Source organism: Piliocolobus tephrosceles, chromosome 5, assembly GCF_002776525.5.
Source record: "Piliocolobus tephrosceles isolate RC106 chromosome 5, ASM277652v3, whole genome shotgun sequence".
Lineage (NCBI taxonomy): Eukaryota > Metazoa > Chordata > Mammalia > Primates > Cercopithecidae > Piliocolobus > Piliocolobus tephrosceles.
Genome location: NC_045438.1, coordinates 97,034,350 through 97,048,843, shown reverse-complemented (window position 1 = coordinate 97,048,843; position 14,494 = coordinate 97,034,350). Strand labels below are relative to the sequence as shown.

Genomic DNA, 14,494 nt, shown 5'->3' with positions numbered 1-14,494 from the left:
ACATAAACTATGTAACTGTCTCCTGGAAGGGACAAAGTAGGACTGGCTTTCTGATACAAAAGCTGATTTACAAAAATTGATTTTAGTTAACACCAGAACTGGCACAGGAGTTTTTTATTTAAACATTTGTTTAAATTCAAGAACTAGGTAGGAAGGAAATCTGTATTACTATCAATACGAAAATGTGGCAGCCGCAGGAATTATTATGTTTCACATGTGTGAAATACATGTTCTCTACAGTGTTTATGCATATCTGTAAAAAGTAGGAATATAAACATGCTGAAATAACTATTTACCATTCTTGGGTTGGTCAGTTAACTTGTACTAATTATATTAGTTTTTTTATTTACCCATAAAAACAATTAAAATTATAATCATATTTGCCATGTTATTGTAAGAATGCATTTTAGTAATTAATAGGTTTATAAAGGAAGTAAGTTATAAACAACCAATGACATGTACTTATTTAAGTATAACAGATTTTATTTTTTCAGTGTATTTTGCTCCTTTACTATTCTGACTGATTAATTTCATATTTATGACTAGATTAGCTGTTAGCAAAGTAAATAGAATTTAATAGTCTTACATTGCATTGTGCAAGAAATATTTGTGTGGTTTTTTTTTACTTGTCACTGACTGAAAGCTGGTGTATAAGAAATATTTAAACATACATTAGTAAAGCACAACAAAAGCTATGAATAATTAAATACAGTGTGAGATAAGTATTACAGAAATGGCTCTGATCATGTCATTAAGATTTTTTCATAGAATTTACTTTTATAAAGCATGATTGTGTCTTAGCATCTCTAAACTAATGCATAGCCTCCAAAAATCATTATGACTTTATCCCTAAAATAGGAGGAAAATATGATCTTCAAGTCCTACTGATTTGCACAAGTGATACTGTAACAGCATCACTAAATGTGGTCTTTACATGCAGGAAAGAGCATTTTTATTGACCATGTTCTCTCTTTTACTAAAAATTGAAACAACTGAAATAATGTCATAGAACCATAGATTAGGGAAAACTTTTCAGGATATTTTCAACACAAAATGCCATTTTCAAATTCCTTGCCCTTAACCGGACTGTTAATGTTTATTGAAAACATCACTGCTTCCAATTCTAAGCTTAACATGTGAAAACTTCTAAAAATATGTTTTTAGGAATACTATGCCTCTATACTGTTAGAGGCAGTGGGTTGGAATGACTATAACATAGGTTTTGGAGTCAGACATAACCAAATCTGAATTCTGACTCTCACTTCCTAACTGTGTAATCTCTGACCAATAACTGAAACTCTCTGATTCTCAATTTTTTCACCAATGGAGGAAAGAGGGAGGGATATTAACCCATTTATGCCAGAGGGTGCAAATTTTTTTGTGTGAAAAATCAGACCTCGGCGATGACCTTGAGCAGCAGGATATAAAAAACTCCCACAAGCTTAGTGTTCCAATAATGGAACACTAATACCAACCGTATAGAATTGTTCTGAAGATTAATTGAAATAGTAGAAGTAAAGTGACAGATACATAGACTCAATACATGAATGTAATAAAGCATAAGAAGATAAGAATTATAGTATATGCTATTGGCTTCATCTGGAAAGACTGTCAGTGCTTTCTGTGTTTAATCAATAAACATTTTTGTCATTATCCTGTCTTTGATAGTAAAACTTGGGGCACTAATGTTTCAGCCAGAGAAAAGCAGAAGGCATTCTGATCAGTGGGAAATTCCATGAGCTAGAGTGTGATCTCGGCAGGAATTTGGCTGCCAGGAAACCACATTTTTCACGTTCTCCTAGCTGTGATTATTTCTGTTTTTCTAACCCCATTAGCTTACTCTCCCTCCTATTCTCTTTCACCACATCTTAAACCATGCCCATCTTATATAGTTAAAGTGGCTCTAACAGCAATACCAGGCTCATTCTGGTATTACATTTTGTGCGCTCCCAAAACCCAGTTTCCCAGTTGGTACAGCTGAGGGTCAGATCCAGGATCAAGGTAAAGTTGCTCAGCTCATTTTGGAAGGCCTGCCAACAGCCTTCTGTGCAAATAGACCTGCTATCAAACTTCTTACAGGCAAGACGTTGGGGATGGGAATGATGGGACTCAATATCTGACCTCCTTGATAAGTTCGTCTCCAGTCAGTCTCTCCTGTTATCTAACATTCCTTGCAAATGCTGTGTCCTCTGCTTAGTATTTCCTCCCTGCTCCTTTTTTTCATTCTGTCACACTCACCTGAATGTTCCTGGCTAGTTTTTCATCCTCCAACTTTCACTTCAATGTCACTTCTTCAAACCCAATTAAGTCAGAATTTCTTATAGACTCCTGTAATATCAATATCCTACAGTCTTTCTTTCTTAGAGGCAAGGTCTTGTTCTGTCACCCAAGTTGAAGTGCTGTGGCATGATTATAGTTCACTGCAGCCTCAATCTTTTGTGCTCGAACTATCCTTCGACCTCAGCCTCCCAAATGGCTGGTGGCTGGGACTACAGGCACATAGCACTATGCCTGGCTAAAATTTTTATTTTTTGTAGAGACAGAGTTGCCCCTATGTCACCTAGGCTGGTCTTGAACTGCTGGGGTCAAGTGATCCTCCTGCCTCAGTCTCCCAAAATGCTGGAATTACAGGTGGGAGCCATCATGCCTGGCCCAGTTTTCTTTTATAACACTTAATCAACTTACATATTTTTTCTTGTATTTCCTTAGGAGCATTCAGAATGTCAACAAAACACCTGCAACTTTTTTCTTTGCAATTACAGAGCGGTATTCCATTAACAGAACAATTATTTCATATAAGCTGCATCATAGACAACTGGAGAAGAAAAAACTACCATCCCCATATATAATTAATTTGTGCTGTGCACCAACAAGAATCTGCTTTAAATCCATGCCAATTTACAACCTCCATACTGTCCCAGGCAAGGTTAGTGGCTATTGAAAATACTACCAGGACAGGACTATCTAAAGACACACTCTGTAGTGTGTTAACTATACAAAAAAAAAAAGACACTGTACAGTTTAAAAACAAATCTTACATGCTTTACATTTCAATTTTTTTCTTTAAAAGGAGTGAGTTAACAGGTGTTGGAGAGGATGTGGAGAAATAGGAACACTTTTACACTGTTGGTGGGATTATAAACTAGTTCAACCATTATGGAAAACAGTATGGCGATTCCTCAAGGATCTAGAACTAGATGTATCATATGACCCAGCCATCCCACTACTGGGTATATACCCAAAGGATTATAAATCATGCTGCTATAAAGACACATGCACACGTATGTTTATTGCGGCACTATTCACAATAGCAAAGACTTGGAATCAACCCAAATGTCCATCGGTGACAGACTGGATTAAGAAAATGTGGCACATATACACCATGGAATACTATGCAGCCATAAAAAGGGATGAGTTTGCGTCCTTTGTAGGGACATGGATGCAGCTGGAAACCATCATTCTTAGCAAACTATCACAAGAACAGAAAACCAAACACCGCATGTTCTCACTCATAGGTGGGAACTGAACAATGAGATCACTTGGACTGGGGAAGGGGAACATCACACACCAGGGCCTATCATGGGGAGGGGGGAGGGGGGAGGGATTGCACTGGGAGTTATACCTGATATAAATGATGAATTGATGGGTGCTGACAAGTTGATGGGTGCAGCACACCAACATGGCAAAAGTATACATATGTAACAAACCTGCACGCTATGCACATGTACCCTAGAACTTAAAGTATAAAAAAAAAAAAAAGGAGTGAGTTGTGTACAGGGGAATTAAATGCTTTATAGACAAGAAAAAAAAAGTGCTAGAGCCAACTTATTCATCATCATCTTCTTCTTCCTCATCATCTTCTTCACCTTCTTTCTCCTCTTCATCCTCTTCATCTTCCTCCTCTTCCTTCTTTTTCTTGCTGTCTTCAGCCTTGACAACTCCTTTTTTGCTGCATCAGGCTTTCCTTTAGCTCGATATGCAGCAATATCCTTTTTGTATTTTTCCTTCAGCTTCGCAGCCTTTTTTTTTTTTTTTTTGTCAGAAAATATATTTATTATTGATAGTGAGTGAAGTAAAGATGTAAGTATTCAGTATAGAGGTTATATCAGCCAAGGTTGCCTTCATATTGATAAAAATACAGTATCTCACTTGCAATCATAAACATTATTCCAGTAGAAGAGGTACATTTTCTCTCCTTTTTGTCTTCTTGTCTGTGTAATCACCATAAGAAGTTAAAATGAAACAGCTCTTACATAATCAAAGGAGAAAAGAAAGAGAGAGAAAGCCAGCATGCCATAGCCTAGACAATTCCACCCAGCACTGCTGCCCCAGATCTGTGTTTTCTGGCTCTCTCCTCACCCGACTCCAGTTAATTTAGCCCCCCACCCCACCCTACTTTGTTAGGGTGGAGGTTCACCAAATGATGGGGCTTGCTCTGAAGAGAAACATTTTATGGTCAGTGGAAGGTGAATAGAAAGTACCAAACGGTGGAGAGGGCTGCCCTTCTCTTTTAATTATCATAAGAGGGTTTACTAATACTGAAGTGTGTCCTTTAATAACTGATCCCTGATCAAGGCTTTGGCCCTTCAAATTGCTGCTGTTCAAAATGTGAAATGACTCTGCTGAATCCATTCTTGGTGTCTCTCTTTAGTGGTTTCTCATTAGTGGTCTTCTCTTCAAATGGGTTATTTTCTTACTAGGAAAAAAAAAAATGTTCCATCTCTGGAATTAACATTGATGGTGTTTTGCTCGTTCTGAAAGTTTTTATCCTCCCTTCTCAAGCATGCTCTGTTTGGCATGATTGACACAGTGCATATACTGGGTGGCCAGAGAGGAGCATTTGAGGGTCTGGTGGGTGTTCTCACCGTAACGCTGAAGAATTTTGGCCTGCAGATCAGCACAGACTGGATGAGACTCATACCGCTTGAACTTTGCTTCTACCTCTTCAGCAGCTTTCTGATATTGTTCAGTGGTGACTTTGTAGAACTCTGAGTTCCTCTCCTCCAGTCTAGCCAGCTGTTCTTTGTAGAATGCGTCCTGCTTCTTTAGCACTCGGTCTTTCTCTTCCAGCTGCCTAGCCAGGTGCTTTGCCTTAGCGCCTTCCTCCTCGTTCGATATCCTCTCCCCAAGGATGGCTCTGGTTAACTGCTCATTGGCAGCAGATCTCTCTCGGTCCAGCTCTTTGGCTTGCTTTAGTCGTTTCTGATCTTCAGATTCTTTCTCGGCTTGCTCCAATGCCGGCTCCTCAGCTACTCTTCTTTTCAATTCTTCATCAGAAACTGAGGCACCATAAGCACCAGAATACCAATGAGACTTCGAACCAGATGGAGAGGATTCCTTCATTCGATCAATCACATTTTCCGAAAGCCGGATGCCCTTCCCCACGGTGATGTTCTCACTCCAGCCCCCCCTCGAAGGTGACCCAGCGGGTGCTGGTGGTCTCACCCATGGCTCGGGTTCCTGCCCCAGCGGAGACCTAGCGCGGAACCAGGAGCATTTCCGGGCCCCCGCGCCCACACGTGCGTGGAAGGGCCTGGATTCTTTTCCCGCACAGCGGGAGCAAGGCCACGACCCCAGAACCGCAGACTTCTTTTCATAAGGCTGCTTGTCATCTGCAGCAGTGTTATTCCACATCTCTCCCAGTTTCTTCCAACATCACCAATGGGCAGGCCAGGATGTTCTCCTTTGATTTTCGGGCGATACTCAAAGCAGAACAGGAAAAACGCCGAAGGAGAGCTCTTGGGTGCATTGGAGTCCTTGAACTTCTTTTTTGTCTCCCCTTTAGGAAGGATATAGGTTTTCATTTCTCTTTCATAACGGGCCTTGTCCGCCTTTGCCATATCTTCAAATTTTCCTTTATCTTTAGCAGGCATGGTCTTCTATCTCTCTGGGCACTTCTTAGAAAACTCTGAGGCCGGGCGCGGTGGCTCACGCCTGTAATCCCAGCACTTTGGGAGGCCGAGGCGGGCAGATCACAAGGACAGGAGATGGAGACCATCCTGGCTAACATGATGAAACCCCGTCTCTACTAAAAATACAAAAAATTAGCCGGGCGTGGTGGCGGGTGTCTGTAGTCCCAGCTACTTGGGAGGCTGGGGCAGGAGAATGGCGTGAAACTGGGCGGCAGAGCTTGCAGTGAGCCGAGATCACGCCACTGCACTCCAGCCTGGGCAATAGAGCCAGGCTCCATCTCCAAAAAAAAAAAAAAAAAAAATTGAGAAGTTGACTGAAGCATCTGGGTGTTTCTTCTTATGCTCCTCCAGACAAGTTTGCACAAAAAATGCATATCATGACATTTTGCCTCTCAGCTTCTTAGGATCTCCTTTGCCCATGTTTAGTTATTTTTCCTCAGCAAGGCAGAGTCGCCCAGTGCTCATCTGTCTCTCACTTGCCCAGGTGCTGTCTCTATGGAGCTCAATTACTGCAATGTCTGTCCCAACTTACAATTTTTTTAATGTCTGCCTACCTCTGTTAATGCAAATTCCATGAGGGTGGCTGTCATGTTTGTCTTGTTTGCCCCCTAGTGTAATGCCTGACACATAGGATATGCTCAAGAAATATTGACTGTATGTATAAACAAGAGAAAGAATGAAGATATAAACTTGAATTAGAAATATAAATCTGTAGGCTTGGAGCGGTGGCTCAAGCCTGTAATCCCAGCACTTTGGGAGGCTGAGACGAGCAGATTGCTTGAGTCCAGGAGTTAAGAGATCAGCCTGGGCAACATGGCAAAAACCTCATCTCTACAATAAAAAAAAAAAAAAAAAAAAATTAGCTGGGTGTGAGTGGCATGTGCCTGTAATTCCAGCTACTCAGGAGGTTGAGATAGGAGGATCACTTGAGCCAGGGAGGCAGAGGTTGCAGTGAGCTGAGATCATGTCACTGCCCTCCATCTGGGGCAAAAGAACAAGACCCTATCTCAAAAAAAAAGAAAATAAAGAAAAGAAATATATATCTGGAAATTACCTATATAGAGATGTATTAACTAAAGCTCTTCACAATGCTGAGTGAGTATACATTTTTGTTAAACAGATATCACAGTTGTTATTAGGCCAGCGATTTTATATTAATAATGGCTATTAGATGAGTGTCTCTGTCTAATGAGCAATGGCCTCCCTTGAAGAATCTGTCCATTTTCGTTGTCAGCCTATTAGAAAAGAAATGTGTCTCTCAACTGATAAACCTCAAATGAGGGAGGGAGCTTTCTCTATATGGACTGAGCAAGATATCCCTTACGATCTGTCTACCTGTATGTAGCAGTGGAGGCTGAACAACCTCTATTTAACCTATAAAACAGCTATGGGACTACTAGAACAGGCTGAATTAAGGCTTTTTTTCTCTCATAGGTTTTTGTGTCACTGGTTTGTCTTAGTTCTTCTTCTTCCTCCTCCTCCTTCTCCTCCTCTTCCTCTTCTACTTCCTCCTTCTTCTTCTCCTTCTTCTTCTTCTTCTTCTTCACGGTGGGATCTTACTATGTTGTTCAGGCTGGTCTCAAACTCCTGACCTCAAGCCATCCTCCCATCTTGGCCTCCGAAAGTGTTGGGATTACAAATGTGAGTCATTGTGCCCAGTCTGTTATAGTTCTTTTTGTTTTTAAAAAGGAAAGGGATTTTCATACACAGTTGGATCAAAAATCTAATGTTGGAGCAGTACACCCTTGGGTCTATTGGGAAGAACAGTGGTAATTACGGTGAGGGAACTCCTAGGAGGAAAGAAAATCAGAGGGAAACATGGGGCCATTTTGTCGGCCATCCCACCCTACATAGAAATTTTCACAGTGCTAAAAAGCTTGGTAATTGTTAGATTTTTATTTCCATAATGGAGGTGATATTTCCTTAGACACAGAAATGAATGTGATCTCCAAAGCAGAACATATCTAAAGAGAGAAAAAAGACAGGATGGAGAAAAAACTTTGGGAAATGTCCAAAAATGAGAGATAAAAAAAATAAGGAGGACCTAGGGAAGGCCTGTGCAGAGAGGGAAGAGGAGAAGGAGATACAGAGGAAGAAGGAGCCATGGAGCAACACAGGAGGACCCAAGGAAGAGGGTTTTGGGAAGGCAGGAACAGGCTTGTGTTTCACTTTATCCACCTCCCCAGTCAATTCAGCATTTGACTTGCAGATGTTTTTTTCTCTTCCCTCCTATTTAGAAATCCTCATTTTACATTAAACAAGCATTCAGCATTCAGAAATATAGCATGTATCTATTCACAAAACATAATGCCTATGGCATATTACATCTCTTTTTTTTTTCAACAATTTCCTAATAGTTATAATTTCATTTTGCACTTCAAACAACTAAGTTGCTCTACATTACTGGACACCATTTCCATGTAATTATGCTATTTAAGAAGCAGAATAAGAGATTTAAGTGTTGCTTGTGCCAACTAGTCTTACCACCTCCTCTCCATTCTCTTCTCTGCTCACCTTCCCATTCTTCAACTATGCCTTGATTCTAAACATATTAGCATGAAAAGGAAACAAACCAGAAGACTAAGACTAAAACAATAAATTAGTACCCTGATTCCCATCAGCAGTCACAGGTACCCTAAGTATCCTAAGTATCCTAAAATCAAACTTGTTCTTGGCAAATTTTAAATTTTCTGCAAGCATTTAGTCCTCTTTAGAGAACAAAGAAAGACAACTAAATGAATTAATAGAGATTTTAAATTTTTATTGCCTTTCTTAATAACTATTCTTAACATATTCTTAATTTCTTATTTCATAACAGATAAAATTATACTTCTTTTTGAGACAGAGTCTCACTCTGTCACTTAGGCTGAAGTGCAGTGGTGCCATCTTGGCTCACTGTAACCTCAGCCTCCCAAGTTAAAGTGATTCTCTCACCTCAGCCTCCTGAGTAGCTGGGACTACAGGCATATGCTACCACGCCTGGCTAATTTTTGTATTTTCAGTAGAGACGGGGTTTTACCATCTCAGCCAGGATGGTCTAAAACACCTGACCTCAGATGATCCACCCACCTCGGCCTCCAAAAGTGCTGGGATTACAGACATAAGCCACTACGGCCAGCCAAAATTACACTTTTTAACTTGCAAATTGATCACTTATCAGCATGTTCAGAAATTTAATTATTTTCAACTAGAAGACTTTAAAAGTGTGGGCCCAGGTGTTTTTTTTCTTTTTTCTTTCTTTTTTTTTTTTTTTTTTTTTTTTTAGATATGTGTTTGTTTTTTTGTGTGTGTGTGTGTGTGTGTGTGTGTGTGTGTTTTTGAGACGGAGTCTCGCTCTGTTGCCCAGGCTGGAGTGCAGTGGCCGGATCTCAGCTCACTGCAAGCTCCGCCTCCCGGGTTCACGCCACTCTCCTGCCTCAGCCTCCTGAGCAGCTGCACTACAGGCGTCCGCCACTATGCCCGGCTAATTTTTTTGTATTTTTAGTAGAGATGGGGTTTCACCATGTTAGCCAGGATGGTCTCGATCTCCTGACCTCGTGATCCCTGTCTCGGCCTCCCAATTTGTGATTGTTTTTTACTTTAATTAAATAATGGCAATTGGAATAAAAACCCAGGTAAATGAATGGCATAGTAGTTCCATTCTGAGCTTCAAATGTGAATTTAGAATTTAATAGCTCAACTTTATATTCCCAAATGTTCTATGATTGTTGATGGTGCATACATTTGTCAAGATTCATCAAATTGTATAATTAAAATTGGTGAATTTTACTGTATATAAATTATGTCTCAAAAACCAGAAAAAAAATTTAAAAGGGTTCCGAGGCATCAGATAAAGGGAGAAAGATTGTAAACAAATATTACTAGCAAGTGACTTAAAATATGATAGAAAACATAAAATTGGTTATTAATCATAAGGCAGAAAGAGGTGGAAGCACAGGTGGGGAAGATAAAGAGAAGACAGCTGACATTTCAGATGGTGTTAGAAGGGCTGACAAGAAAACTTTTTCTGGGGAAGTAATGTTTCAGACATTACTTCAGACAATCTCTAGTCCTAATATTATTTCAAAAGGCTCTTAAAAGCCCACCCTGCCAGAGCAATCAGTCAAGAAAAAGAAATAAGGGGCATGCAAACCAGTAAAGAGGAAGTGACATGGTTTGGCTCTGTGTCCCCACCCAAATCTCATCTCAAATAAGAATCCCCATGTGTCAAGAGAGGGACCTGCTGATAGGTGATTGGATAGGGGTGGTTCCCACTATGCTGTTCTCAAAATAGTGAGGGAGTTTTCATGAGATCTGATGGCTTTAAAAGTGGCAGTTTCCTCTGCACTCTCTTTCCTGCTGCCTTGTGAAGAAGGTACTTAACTTCTCCTTCGCCTTTTACCATGATTATAAGTTTTCTGAGGCCTCCCCAAGCCTGCAGAACTGTGAGTAAATTAAACCTCTTTTATTTATAAATCACTCAGTCTTAAGTAGTGTCTTTGTAGCACTGTGAAAATGGACTAATACAGGAAGTCAAACTGTCAATGTTTGCCAATGATATGATCCTATACCTAGAAAATAGTAAAGACTCGTCCAAAAAGCTTCTAGATCTGATTAATGAATTCAGTAAAGTCTCAGGATATAAAATCACTATACACAAATCAGTAGCACTGCTATACACCAACAATGACCAAACTGAGAATCAAATCAGAACTCAATCCCTTTTATAACAACTGCAAAAATAACAATAATAATAATAAAGCACTTAGAAATATACCTAACAACAACAACAAAAAGAAATACACCTAACCAAGGAGGTAAAAGATCTCTACAAGGAAAACTACAAAACACTGCTGAAAGAAATCACAGATGGTACAAACAAATGGAAGCACACCCCATGCTCAGGGATGGGTAGAATCAATATTGTGAAAATGACCATACTGCCAAAGGCAACCTACAGATTCAATGCAATTCCCATCAAAATACCATCATCATTCTTCACAGAACTAGAAAAAACAATCATAAAATTTATATGGAACCAAAAAAGAGCCCACATAGCCAAAGCAAGACTAAGCAAAAAGAACAAATCTGGAGGCATCAATTACCTGATTTCAAACTATGCTAGAAGACCATATTCACCAAAACAGCATGGTACTGGTATAAAAATAAGCACATAGACCAATGGAACAGAATAGAGAACCTGGAAATAAATCCAAGTACTTACAGTCAACTGATCTTCGACAAGGCGAACAAAAACATAAAGTGGGGAAAGGATATCCTATTCAACAAACGGTGCTGGGATAACTGGCAAGCCACATGTCGAAGAATGAAACTGGATCCTCATCTCACCTTATACAAAAGTCAACTCAAGATGGATCAACGACTTAAATGTAAGACCTGAAACCATAAAACCTCTAGAAGAAACATTGGAAAAATTCTTCTAGACATTGGCTTAGGCAAAGAGTTTATAATCAAGAACCCAACAGCAAATGCAATAAAAACAAAGATAAATAGATGGAACCTAACTAAACTAAAAAGATTCTGTATAGCAAAAGAAATAATCAGACTGGGCACGGTGGCACACACCTGTAATCCCAGTACTTTGGGAGGCTGAGGCCGAGGCCAAGGCAGATGGATCATCTGAGGTCAGGAGTTCAAGACCAGCCTGGGCAACATGGTAAAGCCCTATCTCTACTAAAAATATAAAAATTATCTGCGTTTGGTGGCGCACACCTGTAGCCCCAGCTACTTTGGAAGCTGAGACAGGAGAATTGCTTGAACCCGGGAGGCGGAGGGTGCAGTGAACTGAGATTGCGCCACTGCACTCTCAAAAAACAAAACAAAACAAAACAAACAGCAGAGTAAACAGACAGCCCATAGAGTGGGAGAAAATATTTGCAAACTATGCATCTGACAAAGGACTAATATCCAGAATTTAAAAGGAACTTAAATCAGCAAATAAATAAATAAATAAATAAATAAATAAATAAATAAATAAACCCATCAAAAAATGGGCAAAGGACATGAATAGACAATTCTCAAAAGAAGATATACAAACAGCCAACAAACATTTGGAAAAAATGCTCAACATAATTATCAGGAAAATGCAAAATCAAAACCACAATGAGATACCATCTTGCTCCAAGAATAACCATAATTAAAAAATAAAAAAATAATAGATGTTGGCATGGATGTGGTGAAAAGGGATCACATCATGTGTAAACACTTTTTTACACTGCTGGTGGGAATGTAAACTAGTTACAACCACTATGGAAAACATTATGAAGATTCCTTAAAGAACTAAAAGTAGAACCACCATTTGATCCAGCAATTCCACTACTGGGTATCTACCCAGAGTAAAAGAAGTCACTATATGAAAAAGACACTTGCACATGCATATTTTAGCAGTGTAACTCGCAACTGCAAAAATATGAAACCAGCCTAAATGCCCATCAACCAACGACTGGATAAATAAAAGGTGAGATATAGATAGATAGATAGATAGATTAGATAGATAGATAGATAGATAGATAGATAGATAGATAGATAGACCCACACACCATGAAATACTACTCAGCCATAAAAAGGAACAAAATAATGGCATTTGCAGCAACCTGGATGGAGTTGGAGACCATTATTCTAAGTGAAGTAACTCAGGAATAGAAAAGCAAATATCATGTGTTCTCACTTATAAGTGAGATCTAAGCTATGAGGATGCAAAGGCATAAGAACGATATAATGGACTTTGGGGACTCAGGGAAGTAGGGTAGGAGGGTAAAAGATAAAAGACTACACACTGGGTTCAGCGTACACTGCTTGGGTGATCGGTGCACCAAAATCTCAGAAATCATCACTAAAGAGCTATCCCTGAAGAACTTATCCCTGAACCAGAAAACATCTGTTCCCCAAAAACTATTGAAATAAAATAAAGTTTAAATAAAGCCCATCCCAACTCCAATTAGGTATTTGCTAATACCTAATTTTGAAAACATGAAATAAAAGGAAAAGTCTCTTAGGTAGTGTGAGAGCTTTATTATTGAATCTTCATTCCCTTTGAGCAAGGCAATACTGTACCATTTTATAAATAAAGTAAATTATTGTTTAACTTAATCAAGAGAACATGACTAAGAGGCAGGTTGGGATTTTGAATCAGATCTGTTTGCACAAACACTGTGCTTTAATAACAATGCTATTGCTCAAATGGATATTGCCTGGACAGCTCAGGTTTGCAACTCTGTTTAGGTTAACTTCATCTTGCTTGATTCAGTTTATGTTAGAATTGTCAAGATGCCCCTTGGACTCTATTTTGTCACCCAGAATATCAGCTTATACCTAGCGTTGTGTCAATGGCGAGATGACCCCAATTATTAATTAAATAGGCAGGTCAATGCACAGAACCTTTCAAAGCACTCTCCAGATCTCCCTCCTGCTGACATCAATCCATTCAGTGGCGTGGACATTGTCATTCAATTAGCTCTGAGCCCACTGAGCTGTTCATTCTTTATCTCTTCTGAGCTCCCAATCTTCCCCATGAATCTGTTCCAACCACATCTTCCTCAAATCAATCACCTACAACCACTTCTTCCAGATGCTTAGGACTGAAATTTCGACTCGTCTTGAGTCACATCCCTACATTCAATTCTTCAGCAAATCTTGTCAGTTCTACTTTCAAAATATATCCTGAATCCAATTACTTCTCACTTCCTCCATTGCTATCCCCCTGGAGCAAGCCACCATCATCTCTTATCTGGATTATTGCAAGAGCCACCTAATCTGACTCCCAGCTTCCACTCTTGTCCACCCACAGTCTGTTCTCTTCCCAGAAGCTGGAATGATCCTAAAAGAGGGTAAATCAGAACATGTCACTCTGCTTGTAAAAGGAAGGAGAAACAGGAAAGTGAACACAGGAAACAGGTAGGGCAGGATCAGTAAGGGTTTTTTGTGTGTGAATATATATACAGATGTAGATACACATATATGTGTATATATATTATATATAATAATATATAATAAAATATATAATAATATAAAATAAAAAGGTCAATGCACAGAGCCTTTCAAAACACTCTCCAGACCTCCCTCATATATATATAAGAAACTAGTTTGTTTTTCCTAAACATTAAGAGACATATATTAACACGTCTCTTCTTAATATTAAATTCTTTGTTTTTCCTTATTATTTATAAATTAATAAATGAAAATATGCCACTATTGGCATAAAGAGGTAACTCTGGAATACCACCATTTTGAAATAATGGATGTAGGTAATGCTCATCAGTGTTTCTCAAAAAGAGACAGCCAGACATTGTATACAAACCTCCACCCATGAAAGATTCTTTTAACAAAAAAAACCTGAACCTGAATCAAATCAAGCTCCTATAACCACTAATTACTAGTTTAAAGGAAAGATAGGAGCAAAAAACTGCTAAATGACCTCATGATGATGCAATCAGAAAAATCCAAAATGTGGGCAACTACATAGGATAAACAAACTAGTTTCTTCAATCAATAAATTGCAAGATAAAATGGGAGCAGAAAGGGAAACCTATGGATTTTTTAAAAATTTAGAAGACATATCAACCAACTGTAATCTTTTGGATTCT

The 14,494-nt window shown here is 39.1% G+C and overlaps 1 protein-coding gene and 2 pseudogenes across 4 annotated transcripts in view; all 3 read right to left on the bottom strand.

Annotated features, from left to right (window-relative positions):
- Positions 1-14,494, bottom strand: part of FILIP1 (filamin A interacting protein 1) — a 208,258-nt gene that overhangs the window by 24,691 nt on the left and 169,073 nt on the right. The window lies entirely within an intron of this gene.
- On the bottom strand, positions 3,826-6,332 carry LOC111547460 (annotated as a pseudogene).
- On the bottom strand, positions 4,568-5,449 carry LOC111547459 (annotated as a pseudogene). The gene has a single exon (XR_002733143.1). The product of XR_002733143.1 is annotated as an MICOS complex subunit MIC19 pseudogene (transcript).